The 19,536-nt window shown below is 36.4% G+C and overlaps 1 long non-coding RNA gene across 3 annotated transcripts in view; it reads right to left on the bottom strand.

Annotated features, from left to right (window-relative positions):
- Nucleotides 1–19,536, bottom strand: part of LOC103106337 (uncharacterized) — a 610,021-nt gene that overhangs the window by 157,617 nt on the left and 432,868 nt on the right. The window contains exons 1-2 of one of the 3 annotated variants that reach the window (XR_008914169.1): nucleotides 2,529–2,732; nucleotides 2,311–2,383 (exon numbers count right to left, since the gene is read on the bottom strand). The exons of 1 other annotated variant lie outside the window; for it this stretch is intronic. This is a non-coding gene — a long non-coding RNA (uncharacterized LOC103106337). Of the gene's footprint in view, nucleotides 1–2,310; nucleotides 2,384–2,528; nucleotides 2,733–19,536 lie in introns of those variants that run through there. One more of the 3 variants, XR_008914170.1, reaches the window with a different exon arrangement.

Raw genomic sequence — 19,536 nt, 5'->3', positions numbered from 1 at the left:
TTGCATCGATTATAGGTATCCTGCAGGTATCCCAATTTCATGTCCAACCACAATGGCTTCCTGATTCCATGTTCCTTTATATATATATATATATATATGTATATATATATATATATATACATATATATGTATATGTATATGTATATATATATATATATATATATTTGTTTCTGTGTCAGGTTACTGGCATAACCTGACTGAAAAGGTATCTCACTTTCTACAAGATAAAGCATCCTAGTGAACTTCAAGCAAAACAACTAATCCAAGGGAATGTTTACTTCTTCAAAAATGAAACCATTTGGAAATGCCCATTTCTCTACAATGCTACTACCATATAATTACAGTTATATTTTATATGAAAATTTCTAATACAAAATTATTGATTTCTCTACATGTTGAAAAACTTGTGATACATTTCTTTTAATCCCTATGCCTTTATATTTGAATCTGATCATTACCCAATCATATTTGTGTTGAAGTATAAAATGTTATTGAGATTCGTTAACCTCCTATGCTTTATATGACTTTAAAACATTCCATTACAATTCTCCTCCAGCCAGTTTTATTTTCCTTATTTGAGAAAATGCTAGTTTAAGGCATATTAAAAAAAAAAAACAAAGGTCAAAAGTCATAGCGGATAATAGCTGATGGTTTTGATAATGCTAATTACATACTGTTAGAGAATAAAGGTAGAAAGGGAAATACGAATACCTAAGAAAGATAAACATCCCAATGTCGGATTAAAAAAATAATGGGGAGAAAAAACTTTAAATGTCTTTGTACTTCACTGTCATAATTCAGAGACATAATGAAGCCTGAATTAAAAATGTCAGTTTCTGTGAGTGTTGATAACTTGGTTCTTTGTTGGGCAAGTCAAAATGTGTCTGTTTGATAGGTAAAAATGACAGATTGAAAATGGGAGAAGCTGGATCTAAAAAAAGAAATACACACACGACTTAAAAAAAAAAAAAAGTAGACCCATAATGTGGTACTTTAAGAAGAGGACCTGTAGGGTAGGAGGCAGTATCTTTAGGATGTAACCATGCAGCACTAAAAGGCAATGTCCATGACCAATCACAGTGATTTCTCTGGCTGCTGGGGCTCTTGCATCTCTCTCTTTACACTAGACTGGAAACCCTTTGTACTAATTGCCAGACTGTACCAGATTTTCTGGTTCAGTTCAATCCTATAATTGACTGACAATGATGGGCAAGGAAGGGGAAAAATCCAGGCTCAGCACTGCAAGCAGAGGGTCAGAAATGGTTTCGCAGGGAGCCCATCACTGCCTGGCACCAACGGCAGGGTTAAGAAAGCATCCTCAGCACTTTATTCTCATTGCCAGGTTAAAAGGGGAATGGGGGGGAAAAGCAAGTCTCCCAGATACTCTTTGGTGCTGGGGGGCTGCTCTGATCTCACTCACAAACTCCTAGCCTGCTTCCGCCTGAAATAAAAGGAGAAAGCAAAACCGCTTCCACTGGAGATTTTTCCCCCCGGCTGTTTTGTATTTCTCAAGTTACTGGATTACTGCATTTCTTTGGGGAAGAGGACGCTAGTTTAGATCTACACAATTAAAACAGGGCAGGCTTAGAAAAGCTAAATACACTCAGTTTCTGCCCTGTTCAGGAATCTCAAGAAACAGTGCGGCTATTTTAATTGGGATCCCAAGAAGTGAAATGCGTCAAAGTGCCGGCCGGACATGACGAACTGGAGCCAGGAAAGCTAGCTAGGCTGAACCAAGGACTCAAGTGAAATATTCAAAAACCTTTAACATTGCTAATTCCCACATCCTGGTTCGCTGTGACAGGGGACTCGAGCAGCCCTCGGAGAGCAGAAAATGTTTTACTTTTCTCCCATTAATTAAAAAATAAAATAGACTGACAAGTACTTAGGAAGCCACAGTTGATGCCAAAAAGAAAAAAAGAAAAAAGACTGCTCCCAGTTTTAGATTCGAGAAAGGCAGCTCTGCTGACTGTCGGGCCACTCGCTATTTACTTTGAATTGTTCTCCGCCCACTTTATTTCAAACGAACCGCAACCTTAACACAGCCAACGTTAAAAACACAGGCGCCCAAACCATCAGAAGAACGGGAGAGAAGAGGCTAAGTTCTCACCGCAAGACAGAGAAGAGCCCTGTAGGAGGGAGCCTTTGGAAGTCAGTGGATTGGAAATGTGGGCACAAGGCTCAGCCCATTTTTTTTCAGGCACCTACAAGCCAGGTTCCCCAACATGTCTCGCCCTTGCACCCTCAGCCTCTTCTAGGGCACCTGTCACAGCACCCACTTTAGCTTTTAGAAAGAAGTCGATTACTTACTGGGATGGGAAAGGGACCTTTCATTCATTCATTCCGAGGAGGACCCCCTTTTCCATGAAACCTGTCACACTATCTGGTTTTCCATTAAAAATGAAGAAAAGAAAAGAAAGAAAGGGAAAAAAGTTACCAATAAGTTACAACCTGAAAAGTTTCAGAGTTAGGCCAACAAGCTGGCACCTGAAACTCTAAGGCAGCAGAGAAGTTGAGCGAATGCTTACCTTTCCAACCCCTGAACAGAGCTGTCTTTTATGAGGCCTAGACCAGCTGACAAGTCCCAGGACTTTCCCCCACAGAGGACCAGTACAGGTGAAATGATAATAGGTGAACAACACCTGAGAAGAGGGACAAGATGACTGGAAGAAAGGAGAAGGCAAATAAGGAAAATGTCTTCCCACAGCCCCAGTCAGCCCTTGTGCGTGCACGGAGAGTTACCAATGCAGAGACTCTAGACTTTTGTCCAAAGCTGTGGTTCTTCCCCCCTCCCCCCCCCCCTTTTTTAGTGAAGCTAGATTAGTTCATACAAAACTCAACAATACAGCACTGAAACCCATTGTTGATATTCAACATTTTTCACATAGCGGAACAGAATAGACAATACGGTATCTAGGAAACCATGGGCTGGATTACAAACTGATGATATCTCTTCCTTCTGGAGGTCTGTAATCCTTTTTATTACCTACCACACAGAAAAAAAAATCAACAGGGGGAAAAAAACCACTCCGGATACATCAATAACATTACCATTCTTAAGAAAATAGGATAAATTCAAATCAAATCTTGCCTTTGGGGCTATTTCACAATAATGCCATTTGCCTTTTATGTGGCCCAGTGATTATTAAGCCCACACACTCTTTGCTAAATCTATTGCCAGCTTATAATGTGTTTGATTTTTTTTTTATTACATTATTAGGATCTTTAAAAAAGAATCTTCTTCAATAGGGTTCCTGATCAATTCCTATCTCCAAGGCTTATAAATACTTGGCAAGTTTTTGATTTCATCATTCAAGGAAGAGGACTAGGACAAAAAACCTAGTCAATTTCATTCATTTGCTCAGAATGAATGTGTTGTTGTTATTAGCAAATCAGATCAATCAATTTCCTATAGCTGACTCCATCCCCATCTACCTGTAAAGACCTAACAGAGTCCCAAACTTTGTTTGTACTTATCTGGTTTCCAGCTTAATGACTGTTTTGCCCAGTTTCTCAGCACTAAATATTCACTTTGTGCACCTCCATTTTTCTGGTTGTGCCTAATTGCCCAAGTCCCTTCTTCTGGGGACATTCCCCCTTTTAACCTTTTGCAGACAGCACTAACATCTTGGCTCAGTTCCTTTCTACAAAATCCACTTCCCGCATTTTCCTCCAACCCTGAAATGGTCTAGGTAGCCACGAAGTGATTGTTCCTACCAGTTTCTTTTCATCACTTCTGCAATTGACCAATTGACAACTGATTGATGGTTATCTTTTCACTTCCACAATGAAAGAAATTACCATCACTATGGCTATGTACAGTAAATGCCTCCAGAGTAAATTACAGGATTCTAAAATTCTCCTTAGCTCACTTAGTAAAACATCAACACAAAAAGTTTCTTTACTGCCTCCCTTCCTGTACCACAGATTTGGCCTTTCCTGTCAGCTGTAGAAAAAGAACTTGACAGCTTCTTTAAAAAGAGGAACATAAAGGAACTTGAATAAAGGATGGCACTGGGCCGGCCTCAGGCAAGTGGCCATTCTTTGCACTTGGAAAAAAAAAAATCAGGCATGTGAGCACTGATAAGCCATACACGAATACTCCAAAGACTATTCCCAGTGACCTTGAGATTTTTCTCTCCCTTCCTCAACTATTCCAGACTGTTAGCAAAGAAACATGAATTCTGAACTTTAGAAAATTGTCAACTTTTTTTTTTAATTGTAGGTGCTATTTTGTGTGTGTTTATGAAAAAGAAAACTCCTGTAATTGGAAAACTTTCTTAAAAGAACAGGGGGAAAAAAACAGTGTTGTTTTTCTCAAAGTGTTAAAGCTAGCATATTTTCTAAGTATCCCATTCTTCTGTTCTGATAGGATGATGGACAGGTACTTTAAATTCTATACCGTAATCTAAACGTCCTGTAAATTTGTATTTTACTCTTAAGTGAACACCTAGTTCTGTCAAGGAAGGATATTCAGAAATAGTTTTTGATCATTATATAATTAAAGTATTTTTGTATGTGTGAAATAAATATGCTATGGGGAAAAAACATGGCATGCTCTGTTCCCCCCTCTGTCTTGAAAACCATATTTTGAGATCTAAAAACACATATAAAATGGGCAGAAAACATAATTTCTTGCTATTTTTCCTCTGATTTTTTGCATAAAATGTATTTTACTGAATATCTAAAAAGAAGTCTCATAATAGTTTCATTTGTCTAGAATGACTTGGTCTTGTTTTAAAATCTTTTCCAGTTACTGAGTCAATTTATTCCTCCTACCCATCCTAATTTTCTTTACAGTTGACAGAAAGAAAGTTGTCTGCTGGCTGAAGGTAGATTCTATTCTCAGTTCTGTCAAGGACTTGGGCAAATTAATGTATTTGGTCTCAGTTATTTAATCAGTCAGTTAATTGACTAACAATTATCCACTGAGAACCCACCATATGTCTAATGTTGGACTGGTACTTTATTGTAAAAAAAAAGCACAAGAATTATAAATGACAATAAATGTACAAAATGATTGGAGAGACAATAATAATAAAGGTCATTTATATAGTGATATAATGCTAGCAAAGTACTTTATAGCTTGTTTCATTTGAACCTAGCAATACCCCATGTGAAGTAGGAACAAAACACATAACTTCATACAGGGTATTGTATGTATTTCCTCCCTCTCTCCCTCCCTTCCTCCCTCCTCCCTCCCTATGTCTCTTCCTCTCTTCCCCTTCCTTCCTTCCTTCCTTCCTTCCTTCCTTCCTTCCTTCCTTCCTTCCTTCCTTCCTTCCTTCCTTCCTTCCTTCCTTCCTTCCTTCCTTCCTTCCTTCCTTCCTTCCTTCCTTCCTTCCTTCCTTCCTTCCTTCCTTTTTTCCTTCCTTCCTTCCTTCCTTTTTTCCTTCCTTCCTTCCTTCCTTCCTTTCTTCCTTCCTCCATCTCTGCCCCCTTCCTTCTTCAGAATACTCTAGCAGTTTGAGGAAGAAATGTAGCAGATCCATACTACATAGATAATACATACAGAGAGTTAGAAAATATAGCAAATCTAAAGATCAATATGAGGTAATCTCCCCCTACTACATACACAAAAGCAAGAAGACTTAAATTGGAGCTAAAAGATGGTCTGGGTATGAAAAAATGGAGAAAAGAGTACCTTCAGTCTATGCAGGCACAAGTAAAAGCATGTAATGGAAACAAGCAATATAATTCAACAAACGTATTAAATACCTACTGTGTGCCAGGTTCATTACGGGCAGATGAGCCATTTGGGTGATCAATTCTTTTGCCATGATAATCCATTAAACTAAGAAAAAAATGCAAACTATGTCTCAGTCCCTTCCCAGATCTTTCCATTTCTTTACTAATTGGTAACAAAAGAGGAAAAGAATGCAGAGTATCAGGATTTTTAGGTGGCTAGTAAACATTAATTAACTCATCTTTAAAAGTAAAATCCTTGTCCAAAAAACAAATGAGTAGCCATTGAATTCAATCCTATGATTCCCTAAGTAAATGATACCAGAAGACAAAAGGAAATTACAGTTAAATGGGAAAATAGTTCAGTTCCTCCATGAGAAGCTATAAAAAAAATTGACTTTCTATTTTGAGGGTGGGGGGATTGGTTATCTAGTGCTACACTGATCATGAGGTACATTTGCAAAAGACTCCCCATCCCCTCAATAAGAAAATTTAAAAATAAGAGATAATTCTAGCTTATTGGACCATCATCTATTACAAAAGCTTAAGTGAATGCGAAATTATCTAAAGAACTAATAAAGTCCTCTACATTAAATCAACATATACTTTAATAATCAGTGACTCCAATGAAATAAAAGCTAGAAAAAAAGTCTAAAAACGATTAAGAAGATAGGTATGAGGTTCATAGATACACAGAAACCTCACATTTGTGCTAGACATGATAAGTGACAAAAAACCCCATAAAAATGAAACTGATTATATCTTGAATGGGAAATGAATATTTACTAATATAGTAGTCATGTTTGTATACTGTTAGGCCATCAATAGATAAGAACAAGGATAAACATCAATATCAAATGAGAAAAAATTATTAAAATGAGAAAAATAGTGTACAATTAAAACAACTTCAACCTGACTTATTTAAACCAGTTACTGATGGCAAAATGTGTAAAACAAATAAAAAGATTAGACACCAGAATAGACTATCACCATTCATAAGAAAGTTTAATTTAAGTAAATAAAACATAAAATGAGGAGGGGGGAAAAAGGAGAATACAAATCACCAATTACAATGTATACTTGATTTCTGTGTCAAGCAGATAAATAAAGTAGCCAAGAACCAAACCATCTTAGAAAATAAGTAAATTTATAAAATCTTGTGGAAGAAGATAGTAGAGGATTAGAAGCAATATTGCCTCAGACAATAAAGAAGAGTAGAAGGGGGGGGGAGGATTCACAGAAAGCATGACAAGAAGCCTATTTGAAACCAGATCACCTGGAGAATATTGAATGAGGACAACAAATAGATAAAAAATGGAAAAGATCTGTAAAAGTTTCTATAACAAGCTTCTCCCCCCCCCCTACATCAATGATAGTTGATCAATCATACTTAAATTCTGCCATAATGCTCCCTCCTTCATGTGCTGCCTGAGGAAACAGAATTTCTACTAAGGAAAACAAAGCTGGAAAGAGCAACTAGACTAGACCAAGTAGACATATATGAGATATGTAATGAAGGTTTCACAATTTTGAGGGCATTAAGGAATTAATTTCCAAGCTCTCTAAAAGAAAAAAAGGTGGAAATACTACTTTCATTGTTTCCAAAAAGAGGTAAACAAGAGAGAACATCAATAACATTTGGTTCATATTCCTACTTTCTCCTCTGTCCAAAATCTTTATGGGATTATTCCTTATGTCTTTTGAATGCATCTTTTAAGGAGGGAACATGCAGTGCTTTACAAACAGAATTCAATCTCACATTTTTTATGGTCATATAATTAAAGGTAAAACAAATAGAAAACTGTGTTGATGACTTCTTGACTACTAAAAATTTAATTTAAGTAGGCAAAAGGCAGTTCTACTATTAGGTACATAGTTTTAGTCTTTATATTATTCTACTCTTAGTGGGAGTTGTGGCTAGAGAGAAGGAAAGAAAGTGGAGCACCAATTCATAAAAGCCAAGGACAGAACCTGTGGAGGACGGGACTTAAGGGTGCCATGGTAGATATGAGACTTCCCAATTAGGGAACTAGGAAAGGTCTTGACTTGGATGTTCTTATTCCGGGAAAGTCAGAGTGAGATATTGATTAGATTAGATTATTGATTGATTTTTAAAAAACCCTTACTTTCAGTCTTAGAATCAATACTAAATATTGGTTCCAAGGCAGAAGAGTGATAAAGGCTTAGGTGACTGGGGTTAAATGACTTGCCTAGTGTCACACAGTAGCAAGTGACTGAGGCCACATTTGAACCCAGGACCTCCTGTCTCTAGGTCTAACTATCCATTGAGCCTCCTAGATGCCCCTTCAACAAGCCTTTATTAAACACTTACTATGTCCAGGCACAGTATATTTGTCCAAATCATATATAGTGACAGAAGAGCTTGAAAGGTTGTTAATTTAACTGCAGGTAGCCCAACCAAGATACATTCTTTAAAACATTTTTAAATTGACTTTTTTAGAAAAACAAAACAAAACAAAACTTCTCAATTGAAGAAACAGAAAAATAAACCTCTTGTATTGTTATGTATGTGTGCATTAAAGAAAAGCAAATTTCTATATTGGCCATGCTTAAAAAAGTGTTTTATTCTGAATCTTGAGTCCATCAAACTTTTATCATATGATAGTGGTTGATCATTATATTTTTCAGGGTTCTTAATGCATTTGAAGTTATTTGACTTTGCCGTGTTATTTCACTTCATTCTACATTAAATTATACATCTTCCCACATTTTTCTGAAGAAATCCAGTTATAATCTCCTGATTGAACAATGAAGGTACTTAGTTCTCACCTTATAGTGAAGCTAGAACTTTAAGCTAAGTCTATTTTTAGATCTTAATACAAAAAGGTGTTAAGTAACTATAAAGGTTAAATTAATCACAAAAAGGTCAAGTAACTCACGAAAGGTGAACTTAACAAAGAAGTGTTAAGTAACTCTAAAGATATAATCAAATCAAAGAAGATGAGAACTAAAACTATGGGCAGTCCTGGAAAAAAGCCTTTGATATGGTTGGTAGATGTAAAAATTTAGAGGAGGAGACACAAGGGTGAAAGGTCTATATATTTGGGATTTTTTGTCTCTCAAAAAACTCTCTTTCCTTTATTGGCAGTGGAGAGTTAGTTGAGAGCATTGTGCTGAGCCTTCCAGCATTTTAGCATGGCTACAAGCTATTTGTCTGGTTTGGTGGTAAGTTTCTGGCTGAGTTTCCTCCTTTACTTTTCCAACTTATCCCCTTAGAAACCTCTAATCTTCTTCAGAGACCTAGAGGTGGGAATTTTAAACTCCCCCTGGCACAGACCAGGCAGGAGGAATCCTATATCCCCTTCCCTCCTTCTCCTTAAATTCCTTCACTCTATATTAATTAAATTACCATAAATTTCCAGACTGACTTGGGTATTTTATTTGAGATTTCCCTTGGTGACCAATTAAATTTAGGTTTTTAGTTACAACCCTAAAATTATCTTGACAGTCTTGCATTTATTTTTTACCAAAAACTGGTGTGTGTATTTTCATCCTGCCCTCCACTGTCTGATTAGAGGAGAGCAAAGTTCAAGTGACCCCTTCTTCCCACTGACTTTTTCCTCATGTTTTTGGGTTTTCTATTTTATACACTATGGTTATATGAGATAACAAGTACCATTTCCCTTCCGTCTCTTTACTTCTCCCAGTGTACTCTTCTATCCTCTTTTTCCTTTCTTCTAAGATTATAGGAACATATCAAAACCACTCTTATGCCCCTTTTCTTATTTAACTCTTTCTCTTACCTTGATAGCATTTAGGTTCTGAAGGGGACAGTTCTATATTCTTTCATAAACATGTAAATTTTTCATCCTTATATAATCTTTTCTGCTTGCTCACTTATACTTAATCTTTTTATATTTTTCTTGATTCCTCTGACTATATTTTAAAGTTTCTATTTCATTCTAGTTTTTTTTTTTTTATCAAAAATGCTGGAAGCCCTCTATTTTCTTTAATGTGCATCCTCCCTCCCCTACCTTTGGATGATACCTAATACTCCTAGTAAGTTATGTCTTCCCTGTGCCAATGATGGCTCTAGCTTAACCCAGGACCGCCCAGAGGTCTGCCCCTTTGCACATGTCTGTTGAAGGTCATATTCTCAAATAATTAAATCTTGATCCTTGCTGCAGCCCTTCCTAAATCCTTTTACTCTGAGTAGGGTGGAGATTGTAGTTTCAAGACCTGGTTCTGTCATTCCAAGTATCTCTATTGTATCAATTCTAAAATCAATCATGACTCAAAGAACTTCCTGTTTTATGCTTAAGCATAGGTCAAAGCCCTTTCCATTGTTTAGCAAAAGGGTTCTGTCCTAAAGTAGTCTTAGGTAGGGAGGAGAAGGATCCTCCCATGCCAAGGGGGTTCACATTCCAATAGAGTTCTTACTATCAGTAGGAAATTTTTTCCAAGTATGAAATTTTCCAATGGTGAAATTTCCAACATTCATAAGTCTAAGAAATTTTAAGGTTTACAGTTATTATTGGATAAAAGTCTATATCTTTTGTAATCCTTTATTCCAGATTTTCAGATTCTTTATGTTAACTGCCAAATACTTTGTGATCCTGTGTATGGTTCTTTACTACATGGATTTTTTTCTTCTGGCTCCTTGAAGAATTTTTTTTTTAATTTATGGGAGCTGATAAGATTATTAGGAAAGATAGTATAAAGCAAGAGAGGATAGCATTCTTTACCCTTTTTTTGTGGCTTGGACACCTTTGAGAATTTGGTGAAGTCTATGGACTCCTTCTCAGAATAATGATTTTAAATGCAAAAATTAAATTACTTCAGATTACAAAGGAAGCTGATTATATTGAAATGAAGTTACAGAAGAAAAAACATATTTATGGGCCCCAGGTTAATGACTTCTCAAAAAGAGGGGAAGAGAAGAGTGTCCAGGATAGAACCTCCGGAGAATCCAAATTAGTGTATAGAGGTTTGCTTTGTCGAAGAACAATGTGAGGAGATAGTGAGGATATCAGAATTATGTGAGATAGGAAGAAAAGAGAAAGTTCTTGGTGAATAGCCTTAATTTTTTTTTTAGTAAAATATGATACAATGTTCTTAGCTAAGAGGGTGGGCATAGGAGGTGTCATAGAAAGGAGATGAGAAGGGAACAAGAATTTATTAAGCACCTACTATGTGCCAGACAGTGTACTAAGAACTTTCCAAATATTATTTCATTTAATCAGGAGAAGTTTGAGGAGGAATAAAAAGGTCTGAAAAAGTTGTTTTTGGTCAATGAGATTGCAAGTTGATTGTGGAGGCATAAAAGGATTACCTTGCTTCACTGACAGTTTAGTTGAGATTATGTAACATAAATTGATAGTAGATCCCATCAAGAATTTTGAGACTTTTTCCAGGTCCATTCATCAGCATGTGAATAGGAACAAAGGCAGTGGCTATTGGGGATAACCCAAAGCTGGAGAATGGCAAAGTATATTCAGTAATAGGGTAAGTAGTCAATGGACTCAGAATAGATAGCATAGTTGAACTAATTCATCAAGAGTTTAAAAGAGAGAAGGAAGAAGAATGCAGCTAGTGCAGATGTGATAGCCTAGAAAAGTACTAAGTGTTAGAGGGAATGGATGCCGGAGTGAGAATAAGATCAAGGTTAGAGGTGAAGCTAAGAATGATAAAAGCTTATGAATGGAAAAAAGAATTTCGGAGTTCATGAACATAGGAGCGGTATAATTGTGGTAATGGCATGATAGAGTATGACCATGGCTGTATACAGCCAAAGTAGAGTGGAGGAATCAGTCATGAGAACTAAACTGAATGAAGAAATGTCAGGTTAAAGTAATTAAGCAAGTATCCAGATGTATGTTAAAGTCACCTATGATGAGGATGGTAGTTGGTGGGGAGAGACTATAAACCAGACTGAACTTCTTAAGAAAGGAAAGAGAATGTCCTGGGAGTTGGTAAATAACAGCTAACCAGAGTCTTGCCTATGGATTAAATGGGAACTGAATGAAACTTACAGGAGAGGTCACTGAGTGACAGTGGTAAAAGGGGAGTCTGGAAGTTATGATGTGAAACACTTACATTTCTGTGGAAAAGATGGCCAGTGACATGGTGCCAGAGCCAAGTTGCAGTAAAAGTCAAAAGACAGAGATAGTGAGAAAGAAAAAGATTTAAAATGAAAAGAAAAAAAATAATCCTGAGGTAAGCTTCCAAAGACTAGAGTGAAGGAAGTGGAGAGGATAGATATGGAGTAGGATATTATAGAGGTTAGGTTTGGGGAGATGGGAATAAAGCAATGGGGAGGTGAGGAATGAGACTGGAATAATATTAACAGCTGGGGAATGAATCTAGGTCGACTATCAGGGACTGGAGAGATCCACTAAGAAATAGAGGCAATTGGAATGTTAGAAGTTGTATTTTGAAGTTTTACCTTGTAACAGGTAAAAATGTTATTTACTGTAAGGTTCAAGAGGCCCACTACAGAGCAGGCAAAGGTAGGGCTGGTGGAAGACTGGATAGGGGTGTTCAAGGTAGGTTTAGTCAAAGAATCGATCTTTCAAGAACCTAAAAAAGACTTAGGACAAAGACTGAAGCCAAAAAAAAATCTTTAGGGAAATTAAGGTTGAAAATTAGGAAAGAAGAAGGATAGAAACAAATCCTCAAAGATATTTATAAAGGACACTTTTCACCATCAACAACAGTGGACCCCTCACATCAGGAATTACTATTACACTTCTGAATGTACTTCCAGAATAAGTAGAAATAGCACTAAAAAAACAAATATGGGCCAAGCAACAGAACATATAGAGGTGGTGTACATATTTCTGTGAGCACTGAGGGACTGATTGTAAAAGTATACAAGGGAAGGGAAGATATAACAGACATGGAAAAAGTTTTAGAGTTTATTATTACCCCAAATGATTACTGAGATAACATCAATGATTATGAACTGATATGCCTATGATTTATGTCCATCTATATAAATTTTTAATGAGAATGATCTATAAGTTCATCAAAGGTGTTCTTTTTTTTTTTAAATATATTTTATTTGATCATTTCCAAGCATTATTCGTTAAAGACATAGATCATTTTCTTTTCCTCCCCCCCACCCCCCATAGCCGACGCGTAAGTCCACTGGGCATTAGATGTTTTCTTGATTTGAACCCATTGCTTTGTTGATAGTATTTGCATTAGAGTGTTCATTTAAAGTCTATCCTCTGTCATGTCCCCTCAACCTCTGTATTCAGGCAGTTGCTTTTTCTCGGTGTTTCCACTCCCATAGTTTATCCTTTGCTTATGAATGGTGTTTTTTTTCTCCTGGATCCCTGAAAGTTGTTCAGGGACATTACACTGCCCCTAATGGAGAAGTCCATTACGTTCGATTATACCACAGTGTATTAGTCTCTGTGTACAATGTTCTCCTGGTTCTGCTCCTCTCGCTCTGCATCACTTCCTGGAGGTTGTTCCAGTCTCCATGGAACTTCTCCACTTTATTATTCCAAAGGTGTTCTTGATAAAGATGTTAGAAGGAAACAGGCAAGACTTTTCAAGTGCTATTTCATAGCAGATCAGACCTTTATTATCACACAATTGCCTAAAAGACAGAGAATAGTAGTTTCCACTGTGCTTATTGTTGACTTTTTCAAAAAGCATCTGCATTAGTAGAAAAAAGGTCTTAAAATAATTTTAATTAAAACTTTGTGTTTTAAATGAACATTTATTTCCTTTATCTCCCACTTATTTCTTGACTGGGAGAAAAGACTCATTACAAATATGTAAAATAATCAAGGAAAAGAGATTCTCATGTTGGCCACATTGAAAAATGTGTGTCTAATTCTGCACCTTGAATCCATTGCCTTTATGTCAGAAAGTGTACACCATTTATTCTCAAACAAGGTGTCTTCCCAAGCCCTTATCAAAAATAGACAAGATTTCCTAATATATATATATATGTATATATATATATGTATATATATATATATCTCACACACATATTTCCACACACACACACCCATACAAAACTACAATGGTAGCCTGGTTTGATTATTAATGAAGTGAGGCACAAAAACCAAAGAGAATATTCATATTAAAAAGATGGCTTTCATAGAATGAAGGATTTGGGGATAATTCAGAATATTGAGGCTTCCCAAATGCAGTTCTTTTAGTCACTATTCATTCCTACTTCCATCCCATTCTTTATAGTACTGTCTAAAATTGTCACATTGATCTTGCTTATGCATAGATCTGGTCATATAACTCTTCCACTCAAAATTTTTCAGTAATTCTGTATTGTGACTTAAGTATATTCAAACCTGCCTTTCTCTCTGACTTCCATATTCTAATGCCAATATGCCTTTCTCATCTTGTCTCCCTGCCATGTACTTCATGGTCTAGTCAAATTTAACCACTTTCTGTTTCCTCTATCCATCCTATAATTCCTGCCTCCAAGGCTTTGCTTATATGGTTCTGACTGTTGGAATGTCCTGTTTTTACTTCTTGACTTGCTGAATCCATAACTATGCTATTAGTTCTTTAAAGTCTAACTTGATGACAACCTCTTCCATGGAGTTTTCCATGGTTTATTGGTTCTTAACTATTTTTCTCCTTATGACTTTACAAAGTTCATTGATTTTGTCCTTTATAATGTACACCCATATCTCTTTAAGTATATGTATGTGTGTATGTATATATATATGTATTGAAATATATTTTATATAATTATATTATATATTTATATTGTATATATTTCCCCCAACTATATTAGGATGAGGCAAGAAAGATGAAGTGGCATTAGATATTTTTTTTAGTGTATGATCTTTATTTTTAAATTTTTTATTTTAAAATATTTTTCCATGTTTACATAATTTGTTTTCCTTCCCTCCCCCCATCCCAGGGCCAACAAGCAATTCTACTGGATTGGACAGATGTTATCAATTGATACCTGTTTCCATATTATTCATTTTTGCAATAGAGTGATCTTTTAAAGCCTAATCCCCAAATCTCATATCTATATATACACACACGTGATAAGTGACGTCATATGTTTTGCTTTTAAAAATTCTACTCCCATAGTTCTTTCTCTCAACGTGGATAGTATTCTTTCACACAAGTCCTTCGGGAGTGTTCGGGCTTGTTGCATTGCTACTAGAAGCAGAGTCCATTACTTTGGATTGTTCCATATTATTTTACTTTCTATGTATAATGTTCTCCTGTTTCTGCTCATTTCAATCTGCCTCAGTTCATTGAGGTTCTCCTAGTTCATATAGAAATCATCTAGATCATCAATCCTTACAGCACAATAGTATTTCATCACCATCATATACCACAATTTGTTCAGTCATTCCTCAATTGAGGGACAACCCTTCATTTTTCAGTTTTTTTGCTACCACAAAGAGTGTGGCTATAAATCTTTTTATGCAAGTATTTTTCCTTATTATCTCTTTGGGATACAAATCTAATAGTGGTATTGCTGGATCAAAGGATGTGCATTCTTTCAAAGCCCTTTGTGCATAATTCCATATTGCCTTCCAGAATGTCTGGATCAATTCATAACTCCACCAGCAATGCATTAGTGTCCTGATTTCGCCACAACCCCTGCTACATTTATTATTTTCTTTTACTGTCACATCGGCCAATCTGCTAGGTGTGAGGTGGTACCTCAGCATTGTTTTGATGTGCATTTCTCTAATTGTGAGAGATCTGGAATCCTTTTTTCATGTGTTTATTGATAGTTTTGATTTCTTTATCTGAAAACTGCCTATTCATGTCCCTTGACCATTTGTCAGTTGGGGAATGACTTGATTTTTTGTACACTTGACTTAGCTCCTTACACATTTGAGAAATGAGACCTCTGTCAGAGGTTTTTGTTATAAAAATGTTTCCCCAATTTGTTGCTTCCCTTCTAATTTTGGTTGCATTGGTTTTGCTTATGTAGAAGGCATTTAAGGGCAGGAGTTTAAAGGTACTCAAAAAGAAATATAGAATTACTGAGAAAAATTTGATTAGAAGACTTATATGACTAGATATATACATAAGTAAGGTGAGTGTGACAGTCCTAAGTGGTACCATAAAAAATGAATGGAAGTCGGAGTGAATAGTGACTGAAAAAAACTGCATTTGAGAAAATTCTCATTATAAATTTCATTACATCAGCGTTTCACCTAAACTTCACCCAATGCTAAGCACAATGCTCTGCATTCAATAGTTACTCAATAAGTATTGGCTGATTTGTTGAGTCTAATAACCAAAGAAATTTTATTCAAATTTAATATCTGAAGAAATTATCTTGGAAAAAACCTGTGTTTGTTTATGTATGACCCAGACTTCTGGGTTGTAGTTGTATTTGTGAGTGGCTCTAAGTTCAACTCTTCCTCATCATTGATCAAATAGATTGGTTTAAAAGGATTGAAATAGCAAAAGGAAGAGGTAAGTTTACAGGCATAACTTGCCTGGAGTAGACAGAAGTGATGGGTTATATTACATCTGACTGGAAAAGCTACAGCAGGGATAATGACAACTGAATTAATGTGCTGATTCTGGGGCAATGAAAGGGAGGCTCAGAGATAAGAATAATAAGATTCTGATTCTTACAGACTTCTTGACTACAGAGGACTTCCATCCAAACATGAAAATTCTCTTTTGTATCTCAAGGTGATTGATTGTGCCCTATATAATTAATCAATAAGGCAAGCAAGCAAATAATAAGTATATATTTAGTGACTATTATGTGCCAGGCAGTGGAGATACAGATAGAAAAGTTAGACAATAATTTCTTTCAAAGAGCTGGCTTTTTTTTAAGAGAAATATAATTTATTTATTTATTTATTTGCTTTTAAATTAAAAAAAAACTATTTACTTAAAAAATATTTTCCATACTTACATGATTTGTGTTCTCTTCCCCCCTTCTTCCCTCCTCCCTCCCAGAGCTGACAAGCAATTCCACTGGGTACACATGTATTATCACTCAAATCCTAGTTCCATATTATTCATTTTTGTAATAGAGTAATCTTTTAAAAGTAAAACCCTAAATCACATACCCATATTAAAAAGTGATAAATCATATGCTTTTCTTCTGTGTTTCTGCTCCCACAGTTCTTTCTCTGGATATGGAGAGCATCCCTTCCCATAAGTCCCTCAGAATTGTCCTGGATCATGCATTGCTATTAATAGCAAAGTCTATTACATTTGAGTGTCCTACAATGTTTCAGTTACGGTGTAGAAGGTTCTCCTGGTTCTGCTCAATTTGCTCTACATCAGTTCATGGAGGTCTTTCTAGATCATATAGAAATCAAGCAGTTTACTGTTCCTTATAGCACAAGGGTATTCCATCACCATCAGATAGCACAGTTTGTTCAGCCATTCCCCAAGCTAGGGAAGAGCTTGCCTTCTAATGGGTATGGGGGGTGGTGGAAGTGATTAGGCATGAAAGTTTTTGTCTAAGCCGTCACAGGGATTGTGAATGGAGTCACAGGGCAGTAGATTTTCATGCTTCTCCCAGACACATTGGTATGATTATAGCTCTCACAGAAAAAGCATGAGGTACAAAATGGTAGTGTGCATACATATGACAGTAGGACAAATAGCTGTTCCAATTTAATTTGAACAAAAGGAAAAACTGAGGCAGATCTCTGAAAACAAGGTAACATTTATTGGCAAGGTCATGCTGCCTGTCAATAAATGGGTCAGTGGCTTGGCCCAATTTATTCCAAACACCCCAAACAAACAGCTCCTTTTCATAGGTTTTGGGCAGAACAGGGTAGATAACATCATGGAAATTAAGCGCTACCGCTACTGCTTATAGAGCTAATGATGGACTAGTAACAACCTCTCCCCTCCTCTACCTTCTCTCAAGAGACCTTAAGAAGTGCTCATTGCTGGAGTCCAAGGGTACAAGGTCAAAAGATGACAGGCCTGTCCTTTTTGTCAAAAAACTAGACATCCTTTTTTTTTTTAAAAACCCTGACCTTCCATCTTGGAATCAATACTGTGCATTGGTTACAAGGCAGAAGAGTGGTAAGAGCTAGGCAATGGGGGTCAAGTGACTTGCCCAGGGTCACACAGCTGGGAAGTGTCTGAGGCCAGATTTGAACCTAGGACCTCCCATCTCTAGGCCTGGCTCTCAATCCACTGAGCTCCCCAGCTGCCCCCCAAAACTAGACATCTTTGAAAGAATGGTTGGTGGTTTGAAGATGACAGATCTGACACTCATGTTTCACACACATTCCCCAAGGTTAGCAAAGTTTATTGTGGCATTGAGAAAAGAAGAGCTAGATTTTTAAACTTAAGCCATTATAAGCCAGCTGAACTCTGAACTAAGTTCAGAGACAAAGAACCGTGACTTAGGCAGCTACAGGACAAAATCAATTACTTGTAAAATAGGACCAATCAATAAGTAAATAACACAGAATCAATTTTAATGTTTTCATAACAATATGACTGTACTTGGGTAGGCTCTGGTATTCCAGTGAATGGCTAGATGGAATATGAAACATGGTATGGGACCAACTCAATTTAGTGAATTGAGTGGTTTGAGCATATCTTAAAACTAGTTAGACCAGAAACAAGTGATAATGATAATAATGAACATATATGCTATTATATAATAATTATCAACACATCTGACAAATACATGCATACCCGTCTCTCTCTATACGTATCATTTAGATTTGCAAAGCACTTTACATGTAGTATCTCCATTTATGTTGTAATGGCTTCATTGCCCATCTGGAAGGAGCAGATTAGTTCATTACTTTTTGTCTTGAGCTTCAAGAATTTGTCTTTGACTCCTTTTGAATCTTTGATATTCAATGACTGCTCTTATTAATGTGGTTATTCCATCTACTGGTGTATATTACAGTCCATTAATGCCTGCTCATCCTATGTATCCTCTCTATCCTCTACAAAGTTCAATCATAAGAGATTACCTGAAATGGAGAGTCCTTAATCTAAGGATTTTCATATTTTAAGAAATCAATGAATACTTTTTGTCCATACATTCTTGGCCACTTGTGCCCCATGGCTGGCCCCTCACCTTGGCACTTGGTAAATGCTTGTTGATTACATGGCAAAGATGAGATTGATTTCAATAAATCAAATCAAAGTTAAATGAGAAATTATCCATTTTATTCCAACTCTCTCCAGAGACCAAAGTTTATAGAAGGTGAGTGGCTTGTCCACATCACACTTGTCCTTGTCAGAAAAAATTCAAACTTCCTAATGTACTGCTTTCCTAGGTTCTCCTCCCTATAGCACACAGTTTTCATCTACTTTGTGTTCATAAGAACTTCTTAAGCTGTGACTTAGATGTGACTTATGTGCTGACCTCAGCCCTAAGTCCATGCTATTTATTCATTTGTTGTTGAGCCATCTCTTCAGTTGTGTGTGACTCTCAATTACCCAATTTGGCATTTTCTTGGCAGAGATAATGGGAGTGATTTGCCATGAACTTCTCCAGCTCATTTTGCAGATAAGGAAACTGAGGTAAATAGGGTTAAGTGACACAGTATCTGAGGCCAGATATGAATACAGATTCTTTTAAAACCCAAACCTTCTCTCTTAGACATTATACTAACTATCACTTTCATGGCAGAAAAGCAATAAGGGTGAGGCAAAATTGTGTCAAAATGACTTCCCCAGGGTCCTACAGCTAGGAAGTATCTAAGCACAGTTTTGAATCCAGGACTTCCCATCTCTAGGCTTGGCTTTCTATCCACTGAGCCACCTACCTGCCCCTGAACTCAGATTTGACTTCAGGATAGATACTTTATCCATTGTGCCTATGCTGTTCATTAGATCTTTGATGAATTCTTTATGGATGATGGACTTAGATAAACTTTTATGGCAAGTAAGTGAATAATTTAATTTTTCATCTGGACA

The sequence above is a fragment of the Monodelphis domestica genome, chromosome 8, assembly GCF_027887165.1.
Source record: "Monodelphis domestica isolate mMonDom1 chromosome 8, mMonDom1.pri, whole genome shotgun sequence".
Classification (NCBI taxonomy): domain Eukaryota; kingdom Metazoa; phylum Chordata; class Mammalia; order Didelphimorphia; family Didelphidae; genus Monodelphis; species Monodelphis domestica.
Note: the sequence above shows the minus strand (reverse complement) of the source record. Positions and strands in the feature narration are given on the sequence as shown.